This window comes from Bos javanicus, chromosome 14, assembly GCF_032452875.1.
Source record: "Bos javanicus breed banteng chromosome 14, ARS-OSU_banteng_1.0, whole genome shotgun sequence".
Lineage (NCBI taxonomy): Eukaryota > Metazoa > Chordata > Mammalia > Artiodactyla > Bovidae > Bos > Bos javanicus.
The window spans coordinates 9,651,795-9,665,543 of record NC_083881.1 but is presented as its reverse complement, the minus strand read 5'-3'; the positions used below and the strand labels follow the sequence as shown (position 1 = coordinate 9,665,543).

Here is a 13,749-nt window from a genome sequence, read left to right as displayed (position 1 = left end):
TTGCCTGGAGAATCCCAGGGACGGGGGAGCCTGGTGGGCTGCTGTCTATGGGGTCGCACAGAGTTGGACACGACTGAAGTGACTTAGCAGCAGCAGCAGCGGCTAGTCTGGCTACTGCCAACTGCCCCAGCTCCCCACCCTGTAAGGCATTTTCTTCCAGACAATGGGAAATTGCCTGGAGTCTGCTTATAAAAGCCCATTTTCAACACTTCTGCTTCCCTCAGATTTGCTAGCTGCTTGAGAAACATCATTCAAATCCCCTGAAAACACAGTCTGAAAAAAAAAAATGGGAAAGTTTGCCCCTTAATACAATTCCCAAGTCTTACTGAGGTAGAATATCAGATTTTCTGGCTTTGGAGATCAGAGGTACAAGACTCTCTCCTGTAGCCAGACTGTACCCTATACCCAGGGCGGCCTTTGTACTCACATTCTGCACGACTTTCTCTCCCTGGTTTTTGTCATTTGCATGAAAAGGGGCCCCCGGGTGGATTTCAAGGGCCTCAGTGGCTCCTGCCTGGACTTGCCTCTTCTAACTGGCTCTATTCCAGTCAGCAAAATGGCTTCAGGGGCATCTATTGCTACAGCACACCCGGAGGGGGAAGTCAAGGTGAAAACAATGAGGGAGTCAGCACCCTCATTTTATGCAAATGCTTGTCCTGGAGGAGAGAAAGAAAGCAGGGCAGTCCTCTAGGCAGGCAGTACTTCCAAGCTTGCTTGCACCTATGCTTCTGAATGGCTTTGGGAAGAACTCACCATTCAGACCCTCGCAAACCGGAGACCTCCCAATACTCTCTGTACCGTAGGCCAAGCAAGGTCAACTGCAGTATAGGTCCAGGCTCTGGCGAGAGGCTTATCCTGGGGTTATAGATAATATCTTAAAAAAATGTTTATTTATTTGTTTGCGCTGTGTCTTAGCTGCAGCATGTGGGGTCTTTAGTGGCAGCAGGCAAATTCCTAGTCAAGGTGTGTGAACTCCTACTTGCGGCTTGAGGGATCCAACTTCCTGACTAGGGACTGAACCCAGGGACCCTGGATTGGGAGCTTGGAGTCCCAGACACTGGCCCACCAGGGAAGTCCCCCATAATATTTTATTTTAAAGTGATCGCTCATTGTGTAGCAAGCCAAGTGCTTTGCATTCAGTATCTAATCAAAACTTCACATTAACCATACATGCATGCTAAGCCACTTCAGTTGTGTCCAACTCTTTGCGACCCCATGTACCATAGCCCATCAGGCTCCTCTGTCCAAGGGTTTCTCCAGGCAAGAATGGTGGAGTGGGTTGCCATGCCCTCCTTCAGGGGATTCTTCCTGACCCAGGAATTGAACTCCTGTCTCTTAAAATCTCTTGCATTGACAGGTGTGTCCTTTACCAGGAAAGCCACCTGTTAGCCCATAGTCGTGTGAAATGGAGTATTTGCTCTTATCAATAAACAAGGATGTGACAGCCATCAGGGATTTCCGGTCTCCAAATGTGAATCTCTGAGCCCAGAGAGCACCCAAAAGGGAAAACAATGCCTGTGATCCATTTTCTGCGTCCTCCCTACAGTGAATGAGGAACCAGGGATATAAATAAACCAAGAAGCAGGATGCTGGCCCAGACATCTGAGATGCATATGAAAGGAATGATTTCAGTGAGCCCAGACACTGGCATTTTCCCATACATACTGCTGCTACTGCTGCTGCTAAGTCACTTCAGTCGTGTCCGACTCTGTGCGACCCCATAGACAGCAGCCCATTAGGCTCCTCTGTCCCTGGGATTCTCCAGGCAAGAATACTGGAGTGGGTTGCCATTTTCTTCTCCAATGAATGAAAGTGAAAAGTGCAAGTGAAGAGCACCAAATTCCTCAATTTGAGATACCTGATTTTCCTTAATTAACAATAACCTTTTGATGTTAAGACTACCTGCCTTTTGTTGCAAACTTCTATCTAACCTGATTCCTCCCTACCCGCCTCCTCGCAACAGTTCTCTCGGGGTCACTTGAGATACTGTCTCCTGGGCTTGAAGTCCTGAGAATTCCAAATACAAAATACAAATACCAAATACAAAATAACTCTCAATTTCCAGGTTGTGACTATTTTTTAATTGACAGTGGGTTACTATCTTCATTGCATTTTATTGATATATATAAGATGTTGAGATTTAAAGAATTTAAGCCAAATGAAGCAGTTCAGAGTCACACAGTTGGTAAGTGCATAGTGAAGATTCAAGCCCATTTCTTTTTCCTTTGACACTTAGATTATAATTCATCCGTTTATTCACTTGTTTCTCATGTCAAGGTGTAGGTGCTATGTGCTGGGCTTGGAGACTAGGCAGTAGGCAAAACCAGACACGGTAGTCACCTTTGCTGAGATAATATTCTAGAGGTAATGAATGGTAAATAAAAATATGGAGTAAGAATACAGGGTGCTGTTTATATAAACATGGAACTGAACACTTTGGAAAGACTGGGCAATATTGCATAGCTAGAACACTGCACCCAAACTAGATGTCAGCAAGCCAGCCATTCACATTTGTGGGAAAAAGAATAAAAATCCAGAAATCACTCTGATCATTTTGAGAGTACTTTTAAACATGTGGCTCCATTTTAAAGAGCTAGAAAATTTGACTGATGCATTAGTAGCTGTGGTCTCTGTAAGAAAAAACAGACCTCTGCTTTAAAAATACCTTGGCCTTATTTTAAGAGACCAGATAATGAACTTATTCTATGTTTAAATTACAAATAAAATATTTAAATTGAGTTCCCATAAGCTCCCATTTCAACCTACTTTTTCAATTTACCGAGCAGCCTCCCATCCAGATGACTTCAGCTAAAGGGATTTTACAATTCTTAATTGGGTGTCTGTCACCCTCCCTAAGGGCTCCCTGGGCGTCACTAGTGGTGAAGAACCCTCCTGCCAATGCAGGAAATGTAAGAGACGAGGGTTCGATCCCTGGTTCGGGAAGATCCCCTGGAGGAGGACACAGCAACCCACTCCAGTATTCTTGTCTGGAGACTTCCATGGACAGAGGAGCCTGGAAGGCTACAGTCCATACACAGGTTTGCAAAGAGTTGGACATGACTGAAACGACTTAGCGTAGCACAGCACCCTCCCTAAACTGGGAAGCATTTGGGAGCAAAAAGGATGTTTTTTTCCACCTCCAGAAACCAACACAAGCTTAGTGAGGAAGTGGCTATATTATCTGATTCCTTTGGTGATAAAGAGACAGATATCCTAGTTGACACAGCTGAAGCAAAATCAGGCTTTATCATAACTATCCTGATGTCTTAAGGAATCTAGGGGCAAAACCTGGACTTTGGAAACAAAAAGACCCAGAGACCCATGACTCTTTCCCTAAAACTTGGGTTTCTTCTTCTCCTGAAGGTCAGCTTCATCCTCCTCTCCGACTTCTCAGCCACTAGGAGCTCTTGGTCCTTATCCTTTGGTCATTTTTGAGAAAATTCTTGCAGAGTTCAAGATGCAAAATGTTTGCTCAGGGGTTCTGCTTGGGTCAAACATCTAGTTCATGCTCACGGTGCAGGATCAGGACAAAGATTATGGCGTTAATGGGGTGATCATTATAACAGGGGATCTTCCTGGTGGGTTCAGTGGTTAGGACTCTGCACTTTCACTGCTGAGGGCCAAGGTTCAATCCCTGGCCAGGGAACTATGATCCCACAGGCTGTGCAGAGCAACCAAATAAGTAAATAAAAGGATTAAGGTTGTTCTGCTTTTTATTATCACCATTCATTGGCAGTTTTAAACAATGTCAGCCATAAAATACCCCTGTTCACTCCCAAGACGATTGCTTAGCAGAGAACTTGGCATATAGGACACCTGTAGATCCATCCATGATGTGGCAATGCACACCTCTGTCATCCATCTCACCCTGGCCGAGGCTCAGCACATCCGTGGCAACCTTTAGCTGAGGGTCTAGTCTGATGTATCAACCGCTATAACTTGATGAAATAAAAAGGAAGGCACTTTCTTTTGCCCTTTGAGAATGCAATGATAAACCAAAGGCAATATGACACTCAGGGAGATGCTATGTTCTCCTAAAGGCATTTAGTCAAATGTGAGGAATAAAGAACACATTTGTTAGCCCAGAAGACATTAGGTACTAAGCCTGCTGCTAAGTAGCCTCTCTTGAAAATCTTTTAAGCACTTCTTAAGGCTTGAGGATTTCAGTCTTTTCAGAGAATGCTAAAAGGCTCTTTCCCACAAAGTTCACTACTTTTCTCAGACGCAGATAACACGATTAAGCATTGTGCTATTTTCAATAAAAGGATGTTGGTATGTAGGTCAGAAATCACAATCAGAAGAACTAAATTTTTTTTGGCGTGCGCTCACTAATTTTCTGATCTTGGACAAATTACTTAAATGTCTCTGAATCTGAGTTTTCAGGTATAAAGTGGAAGGAAGTGTTAGTCACTAAGTTATGTCCAACTCTTTGTGATCTATGGCCTGTAGCCCACTAGGCTGCTCTGTCTATGGAAGGCTCCAGGCCAGAATACTGGAGTGGGTTGCCATTCTCTTCTCCAAAGGGTCTTCTTGACTCAGGGGTTGAACCCGGGACTTCTGCATTACAGATCCTTTACCATCTGAGCCATCAGATGGAAGTAAGTACTAAAGCAGGTATAGAAGTAAGTACTAAAGCAGGTATAAAAGCAGGTACTAAATCTCATTCTGCCTACTTCACAAAGAAGCTTTATTGAGGATGAAACATTCCAGCTGGATATTATAGTGTCTTTAAAAAAAAATGAGCTTGCTGGACAGAATCAGAGGAAAACATTCAGGCAATGGGCAAAGATGTGGAGGAGAGATGGAAGATGGCAAGCTTATGGAAAAGTTCACCAGTATGCTAGGTTCTTGGTGAAGAGGCACTGGTCAGAACTGAGACTTGAGAATTCCACTGGAAACAGTTTGGGATGGCCCTTAAATGCTAGAACAATTGGGAGAGTAGCAATGACATATATAAGCATCACTGATTCAATGGACATGAATTTTAGTAAAGTCCCAGAGACAGTGGAAGACAGAGAAGAGTCTATGGGGTTGCCAAGGGGCAGATATGACTTAGCGACTGCACAACAACAATGTGTGAAACAGAGAGCTGGTGGAAATCTGCTGTATAATCCAGACACCTCCGCTTGGTGCTCTGTGATGACTTAGAAGGGAAGGATGAGGAGGGTGGGAGAGAGGTTCAAGAGGGAGGGGATATATGTACACATATAGCTGATTCACTTTGCTGTACAGCAGAAAGTAACACAACGTTGAAAAACAATTATACTTCAATTAAAAAAAAAAAAAAGAAAGAAACCTGATCTTTAGCCCGTAGGGGACAAGAGAGCAGTAAGTGATTTTTAAAACTGGGAGTTACCAAAAACAAACAAACAAACAAACAAACTAAGAGTTACAGTCAAAAAAGTAAAAAGGCCACAAACATCCTTTTCTGAATTAGAGACTGAAAAGTTAGTGTCTACATTTCCCCAAATCCTGCAATTCTGGATCTGATTTGGGTTTTGACAATTAGATGCTTTTCTACAAGACTTAGAATTTGGAGATTAGACAGAAGCTATTTTTCATCTACTTCTGTTTTTTTTTTGTTGTTGTTGCTGGCAATTATGATTATGGAGATACTGGGATTTGAAATAGCAGCCTTCCGCTATCTACTCACAAGATTTACGGCTGTTTGAAAGGTGGCCATTGTCCATATTTTTGCCAGTGGGGGACTGAAAAGTGGCATTGGTCTGGAACTAAGAGCTGCGGCAACAGGGGTTCCCTAATTCTCACTCTTCACAGCATGTGGGAAGCTAGTCCCCAAGGTTTAGAAAAGAAACATAGATGTCCCAAGAGAGGATTTAACCCACCTTCAAGGCCAAGGGATAAGAAAGCCCTCTTGTGGCAGGAAGGCATTTTATAATTTCATCAACACTCAAAAAATCCTTTCTAAAATTCATCAGGGGACTTTTCTGGTGGTTCAGCGGTTAGGAATTCACCTTCCAATGCAGGAGATGTGGGTTCGATCCCTAGTTGGGGAGCTAAGATGCCACATGCCAAAAAACTAAAATGTAAAACAGAAGCAATATTGTAACAGATTCAATAAAGACTTAAAAAAAAATTAGATCCACATTTTAACAAAAATAAAATTCATCAGGACTTTAGAAATTAGATACGCCTTGCCCTGGAAGTCCTCTTGACTATATATTTGCAAATGACACACACCACATGTCACTCTGATATTCTATTACACACCAAAAGAGCATGCCTATTTGCCTCTATTTGACTATTCAATTCAATTTCCTTCAATGAACAGGGTCATGCCTGAAGTCTTCCTGGAGCTGGATAGACTCCAGCCCCAGAGAACGCACAGCCGGTGGGGAATGCCGGTACAGGAACACTTCATGGCTCATTTCAGTAAGCGCCGTCAGAGAAGCAGGAACCTGGCCCTCTGGGGAACACCAGGAGTGACCCGAGGAGGGGTGGGATAGTGGGGTCTGTGGTCCCTGTCCCTCAGTCACACCAGGACATTTATTTCAAATAAGTCTCTCGATAATTTCACGAAGGGAGTTGGATTATGGCCGATTTAACAGATAGGAAAACCAAGGGCGCTACAGCCTTTGCCCAAGCTTATGCAGTCAATAAGGTGCAAAACTGGAACTTAAACCAAGTCTTTCTGAGTCTCAGCATCGATTAAGTCACCTGTGAACACAGTAGGAGCCGTCCAAGAAATAAATTTTCCAGTGAAATTCTAACACTGAAAAAGTCAGAAATCACAGAGGCTCATCTTTGGAGAACTCTAGGCGACATCTGGCACCCCACTCCAGTACTCTTGTCTAGAAAATCCCATGGATGGAGGAGCCTGGTAGGCTGCAGTCCATGGGGTCGCTGGGAGTCGGACATGACTGAGCGACTTCACTTTCACTTTTCACTTTCATGCATTGGAGAAGGAAATGGCAACCTACTCCCGTGTTCTTGCCTGGAGAATCCCAGGGACGGGGGAGCCTGGTGGGCTGCTGTCTATGGGGTCACACAGAGTCGGACACGACTGAAGCGACTTAGCAGCAGCAGCAGCAGCAGCAGCAGCAGCAGCAGGCAACATTTCCCTCGATTCTGATAAACTCCTTTCAGACCACAGTCACTTCACAGTCTGTTGTAATAACATGCTATCATAGATGCAGAGAAGCAACTATAAAAGCTACCAAATGTTGCTTCAATTAAATGGCTACAGAAACATATACCTTTTGGACAACTGCAGATAGATCCTCGTGTGGGAAAAAACTTTTAGTGGTATGGGGCGTTTTTTGGTTTTTGTTTTCCAAGAATATTTGGATGGACGCGGCAGAGCACACACATTTCCAAACTCGCGTCCATGTCCTTGGATGGGAACCACCTGGGTATTTGCAAAGTGAAGACTTCAGCCTTGTAGGTGTGGTGGGCAGAGAATTTTCCATCGATTCCAAGTGGGCTGATCCAGACTTGTGGGTCCTGAGACTCCAATAAGTTGAAGGGATCCTATTTAAGAAAAACATGACAAGGCCTTCCCTGGTGGCTCAACAGTCAAGAATCCATTTGCCAATGCAGGAGACACGGGTTCTACCCCCGATCCAGGAAGATCCCACATACCTCGGAGCAACTAAGCCCATGCACCACAAATACTGAGCCTGTGCTTTAAAGCCCGGGAGCCACAACTACTAAAACCCTTGCACCCTAGAGCCCAAAATTCACGACAAGAGAAGTTACCACAATGAGAAGCCGCCACACCACAAACAGAATAGCCCCCCTCACTGCAACTAGAGAAAAGTTTGTGCAGCAACAAAGATCCGGCACAGCCAAAAGTAAAATGAATACAATTATTTTTTAGAAAAATGGCTGACATTTACCCAATACATTAAGAAAAAGAAAAACATCACAAAATGTAACTGCAAACTTCAGAGGACCCCTTGGAGGGCCTTAGAATGGCCTTATAAGTGAGGAGCCCTAAAGCTTCAACTTTATCATTGTCACCAAAAGTCTGCTTCTGAGCAGGCAAACCATCTTTCTTTATTATAAGTATTGGAAGATGCCAACACTTTGGAGCCTGCGGCTGTGTGTGAACAAATAAAACACAGTATCCCCAGCTCAAGTATTAATATGCAGCTGTTTCCATAGATACCTGATTAAAACTATGCCACACATGTATCTTAGAAGCTTATTTGAATAGTGTCTCTGATGTAGTTAATTCTTAGTTTCTAATTCAATTGTTATGATTATGGTACCTTTTTTAGATTATTACAGATGTTTTATAACACTCATCCACTGAAATTTTAAAAACATTGAATTTGTGTTTTATCTTGATAGAGAGAGGAGCTTTTCATGTTTATTCAAGAACGTGAGTGCATGCTCAGTTGTGACCAACTCTTTGTGACCCTATGGACTGTTGCCCACCAGAATCCTCTGTCCATGGGATTCTCCAGGCAAGAATAACTGGAGTAGGTTGCCAAGCTCTCCACCAGGGGCTCTTCCCAACCCAGGGATCAAACCCGTGTCTCCTAAGTCTCCTGCATTGGCAGGTGGATTTTTTTACCCCGAGCCACCAGGGAAGCCTTTTACTCAAGAACATCATACTTTAACAGCAACTGGGACAGAAAGCTTCGGAGGTTGAAAGATGGATTAAAATTCAAATAAGGAGCCCCTGCCCCTTGCTGGCATCATTATCAGGAGCTTGTATATCTTCTTCAATGACATTTTAAAAAATAATAAAAAAGAATAACTCACGTCCCTAGTGTGTGTATAGTTAAAAATTACTTTCACGTGTACTTGCCCACTAAACAGTCAGAAGAATCCCAAAGGCAGAAGTTAGTAAAATGATTTTCCCAGTGAGGAAACTGAGGCTAAGAGAATTTGTTCAAGGCTAGCTGATCTATTAATTCAGGGCATCAAGTCACATATCCTCTTTCTGCTGTATCTCAAAAAACCATGACTGTCAAGGCCAGGGCTCCAAAAAAGGAACCAAATCAAAGGTTGGAGGGTGTGACATGACAAAGGCCATAGGGCTGGTGGTCCTTGCACACCCCCACAAACATGAAACTGCCTAGGTCAGATGTGGGCACACGGTCTCTACACCAGTCTTTGGACCCCATAAAACCAACTGGCTAAAGACTTCAATCATTGCTTTTCACTTTGATATTTAATTCTGAGCTCAGGTCAATTTTCTGCTCCCGAGAAGAGCAATTATCAAACACTTCTCATTTACATTTGAAAAGCATGAAATATCATAACCATCAGAGCTCGCCTGAAAAATACATGCAATACTCATTCATTCATTAGTTCTCCCTTTTATTATTTCAATAGAAAAATATAGGCAGGCACTCCCTACAACATAAGGTGTAATTCAATTGTCTTTAGTTTTCTTAACTTCTCACACTCCAAACATCTCAATCAGTTTCTCCCTATACTTATTTAAAATCAATTCAGTCTCTAGTAGACTGGGGACTTTATTTTCTGTGGAATGGATTAGTTCAATGAATAAAGCACATGCCTAAGAAAGAGTAGCAATTATATCAACATCCTTACTATGAATAATAGATCTTACTGGGCACTTAGGAAGTGTCAAGCTCTGTACATGAATCATTTCGTTTGATCCTCACAACTCACGAAGTAGAAACATTTCTTCCTGCCATTACACAGACGTGAAAATTGAGGCACAGAAATGTTACGTAGTTGTCCAAGGGCACAGAGCTAGTAAGCGGCAATGCCTGCATGTGAACCTGGGCGTGTGGATGTAACTGGGTTTATCCTTTTCATGAGTGCAGTGGATCACGTGGGCTGACTCTCATGTCACAAGCTTTTTCACACTTTGTATGATCTATTGTGGAGGATCATCCGCTACCCATTCACGCATCTGACAAGCTGTTATTTAGCAAACATGCACTAAGCAATGCATTAGAGGCAGGCAGTGCGCTCTGCACTGGGCAGAGCGGTGGATAAGCTTCACTTCTGCCTCCCCCATGCATGCAGTCTAGTTGACAGAGAGACTGAAAATGACTGCAATAAAATATTAATGACATTATGATAAAAGTCAGCACAGGGCACCACCTGTCACCTGCCTGTTCCAAAGCAGTATCAGGAGAGCAGATGTGAAAAATGAAATGCTCTGAGCTGTTGGAGAGGTGTAAAGATGAAGTATTTACATCCTGGTGATTAACAGACAAATGATGAGGCTCCAGTTTGTGAGCTAAACCACAAACTCTTCTGGACAATGGGGATGAAGAAAGAAGAGTTGATGGAGTGTAGGCTTCAACAGGAACACCCTCTGTGGGATCTGAAAACCTCTGCAGAATCTAGCTCCCAACTGACTAGAGGGGAAGGGAAATTATTCTTTGATATTTGTCAACAATATGCTCCTATTTGGGGAGGGGCCTCATGGGAAATGCTCCTTAATTTAATCATGATTTTATTCATTTGATACAATGTTACTTACTGAATGTCTAATATCAAGTAAGACATTACAGGAGGAAGGGAATGAAATATGAGTTTTCCTGGATCAAGAAGTGTGTAATCCAGTATCAAGATGTAAGATATGTCATAAAAGACAAGATGTAAAGTGCCAAACTTACCAAATTCCAGTGTATTCTGAAAAATTGTATCTAAAGATTTTACTTTTCTTTCCGGCACCTAATGGAGATTGGTTTACATTTCATAATGTACTAACTTGATTACTATTGTTAATATATTTGTTACCATTATGAAAATTCTGAAGGGGGTTCTGAAAAAAAAAGTGATCAAAATTAAAGTGGAATTTTGATTGGATTTTGATAACCGAAGTCCTAAACAGTGAAAGGAAATCAGCCAAGTGTACCAAATAGCCCCTGGATCAAGCTGTGCCTGAAGCCTAATGCTGGTTTGGGAGGAGTGCACACCTTGTAAAATAATCTTTTGCAGTTGTTATTGGATTCTTGCAGTCAGTGGGCAGATTGGTACGAAGTTGGGGATTTTGGAATAGTTCAGAGGAGAAAGGAGAGCATAAAAACCCCATGGGAGAAAAGCAAAGGGAACTGCCCCCAAACCCTACACTACTCTTCGTCCTCCTGGAGTCCATCATGGGCACCAGGAGCTCTCACTGAGGTTTCATTGGAAACTTCCGCTGGACACTTCTTTGAGTAGAATCACTATGTCTTTTCCCTACTTAATTCATTTGATTTCCCCAAGTCTCTCTCTTTATTCCCATTGATTACACCGTAGTCTCGGTGAGACATTGGTGCACCCACCCCTAGATATTCAGTAACACAAGGCAATGCATTCTCCTTACTGCCAAGGCCAAAATTAGTCGGAGAATCTCTAGTGAGGAAGAGAGGGCAAGAGAGCAAGGGCGGGACCTGGGCTGATGCTGGGCTGAGATGGGGAGGATTGAATGTGTTAGCTCTTAGCATCACTATTGCACAAAAGTGCATTATGGTTGAATGGATGGGTGGAGGAGAGAGACAGGGAACAAGGAAGCGCTGGATGAGCCAGGTTGATGAATACAGACTTTTTCCTGACCATGATGGAAAGCGAGTGAAGGGTTTTAAGCATGGGAATCATACCTTTAGGTTGTTCCTGTGTGAGGCTTCCTCTGGAAGAGTCACCACACTGCTACGGTCCTCTACAGTTTTCTGGTGGTATAGCATCTGGTCATGTGCATAGGATTTGTGTCTAGACAGACAGGGGTTCAAATCCCAGCTCAACCACTTATGAATACTATGAACTTCTCCAAGCCTTTGTCTACTGGAGATCATTTTAGTACCTACTTCATTGGCAGGTAGCGAGTGTTTAGCACAGTATCTGGATGATACACTGATTATGAATAGAGGTAGCATGTCCAGGAGACTTCGCTAAATGCATGGTATAATAGTTGGTATATGTGCTCTGGAGTAAGACTGTCTAGGTTGTAATAACAGCTCTGCAACTTATTAGGTATTGTATGTATGTGTGTGTGTGTGTGTGTGTGTGTGTGCGTGTTTGCAGTCACTCAGTCGTGCTCAACTCTTTGGAACCCCATGGGGGACAAACCCCTGGGGGACTGTAGCCCCCCAGGCTCCTCTGTCCATAGATTCTCTAGGCAAGAATACTGGAGTGAGTTGTCATTCCCTTCTCCAGGGGATCTTCCCAACCTGGGTACTGAACCCAGGTCTCCCGCACTGCAGGCAGATTTTTTACCATCAAAGCCACCAGGGAAGCCCAAGAATACTGGAGTGGGTAGCCTATCCCTTCTCCAGGGGAACTTCCCAACCAGGGTCTCCCGCATTGCAGGCAGATTCGTTACCACCTGAGCTACCCGGGAAGGCCTATCCTGCTGCTGCAGCTGCTGCGTTGCTTCAGTCGTGTCCTACCCTGTTCGACCCTAAGGACAGCAGCCCACCAGGCTCCTCTGTCCTCGGGATTCTCTAGGCAAGAATCCTGGAGTGAGGTGCCATTTCCTTCTCCAAGGCCCATCCTAATGCAGTGTGAATTCATCTTTGATCACATTTGCAAAGACCCTCCTCCCAAATAAAGAGGTCTTGTCTAGTCCACCTCCCATGTCTGCCTCATCAGTTATGATGTATCTTTACCTAGAGGGAGTAGCATGCCTTTCCAAATTTGTTTATGTCAGATGTATTTGCAATTGCTAAAAGTGTAATTAAATATAGCACAAACAACAGAATATGAATATAAAAAGAAAGCCAGCTTTTGTTTCTGTGAAAAGTTGAATGCTTCAGAATTCCTCAGTGCTCTTCTTAAAAATGCTTTTGAATTAGGTGTGGGTATGAAATTTGCAAAAGACTGGAAATAAAGAAAATTTGAGAATGGTTCTGTCCTCAAGATTGCTCTAAAAGTATTTTTTAGCTATTTACCCTCTTTTATTGTCAATACATTTTGAGTGCAGTTTGTATAAAATAGAGGGTATAGAATTCCTGTCAGTGGACATATACTCACATCCAGATGAAATAAACTATTTTAGGCATGGATCTTTTTTTTCTAAAAAAAAAATATATATATATATATATTTTTTTTTTCTTTTCCCCTCATCTAGTCTACTACTATTTTTGAAAAGTGCCTTTAACTATAACCAGGCTACAAAATCCTACCTTCCTTCCAGCATTGTACAATTAGGTTGTGTGAAGTTTCCAATTCCAATTTTCTGTAGCCAAAATTCCCCCAACAGTTTTATGAGCTAAAAGGGCCCCACAGGGCTGTTGGAGTCTGCTCTTCAGCCTCTCCCAGCTAGATCAGAGGTGTTGAGGTCAAGGATGGTGAGGGATTTCTTCTTCGTGAACTGTCTCTGGAAATGTTAATTGTATGCAAATGAGTGCAGGATTATGGCCTCTCTTTGAATCAGGGGAAGTATTTAAAATCTGTACCCACACAGGGATGACAGATAGAAGAACACAAACAACAAGAAGAAAAACTGTAGGTACTACAATCGCAGTGCGCTCTGCTCAAAATAGGTCCAGGTGGTCCTATAGGTTCAAGGACCAACTATGATGCCCAGCTGCCATCTCTATCACTTGATTTCTTCTCAGCAACCTTGAGATAACAGGGATTATCATTTTTGACAGATAAAGCATCCAACATTCAGAGAGTTTAAGTGGCGTCCCCAAGGTCACCCAGGCACAGAGTTGGAAAATGTGAAAGTGAAGTCACTCAGTGGTGTCTGATTCTTTGCGACCCCATAGACTGTAGCCTACCAGGCTCTCCCATCCATGAGATTTTCCAGGCAGTTTCCTCTTTTTGCTGTGCCAGAAGATGCAAACCATGTGCTAGAAAGATGGCAAA

At 43.1% G+C, this 13,749-nt stretch overlaps 1 protein-coding gene and 1 non-coding gene across 4 annotated transcripts in view; one reads left to right on the top strand and one right to left on the bottom strand.

The window, feature by feature from the left end:
- Positions 1 to 13,749, bottom strand: part of ADCY8 (adenylate cyclase 8) — a 225,287-nt gene that overhangs the window by 161,795 nt on the left and 49,743 nt on the right. The window lies entirely within an intron of this gene.
- TRNAE-UUC (transfer RNA glutamic acid (anticodon UUC)) lies at positions 3,573 to 3,646 on the top strand. The gene has a single exon. It is a non-coding gene; the product is annotated as a tRNA-Glu (tRNA).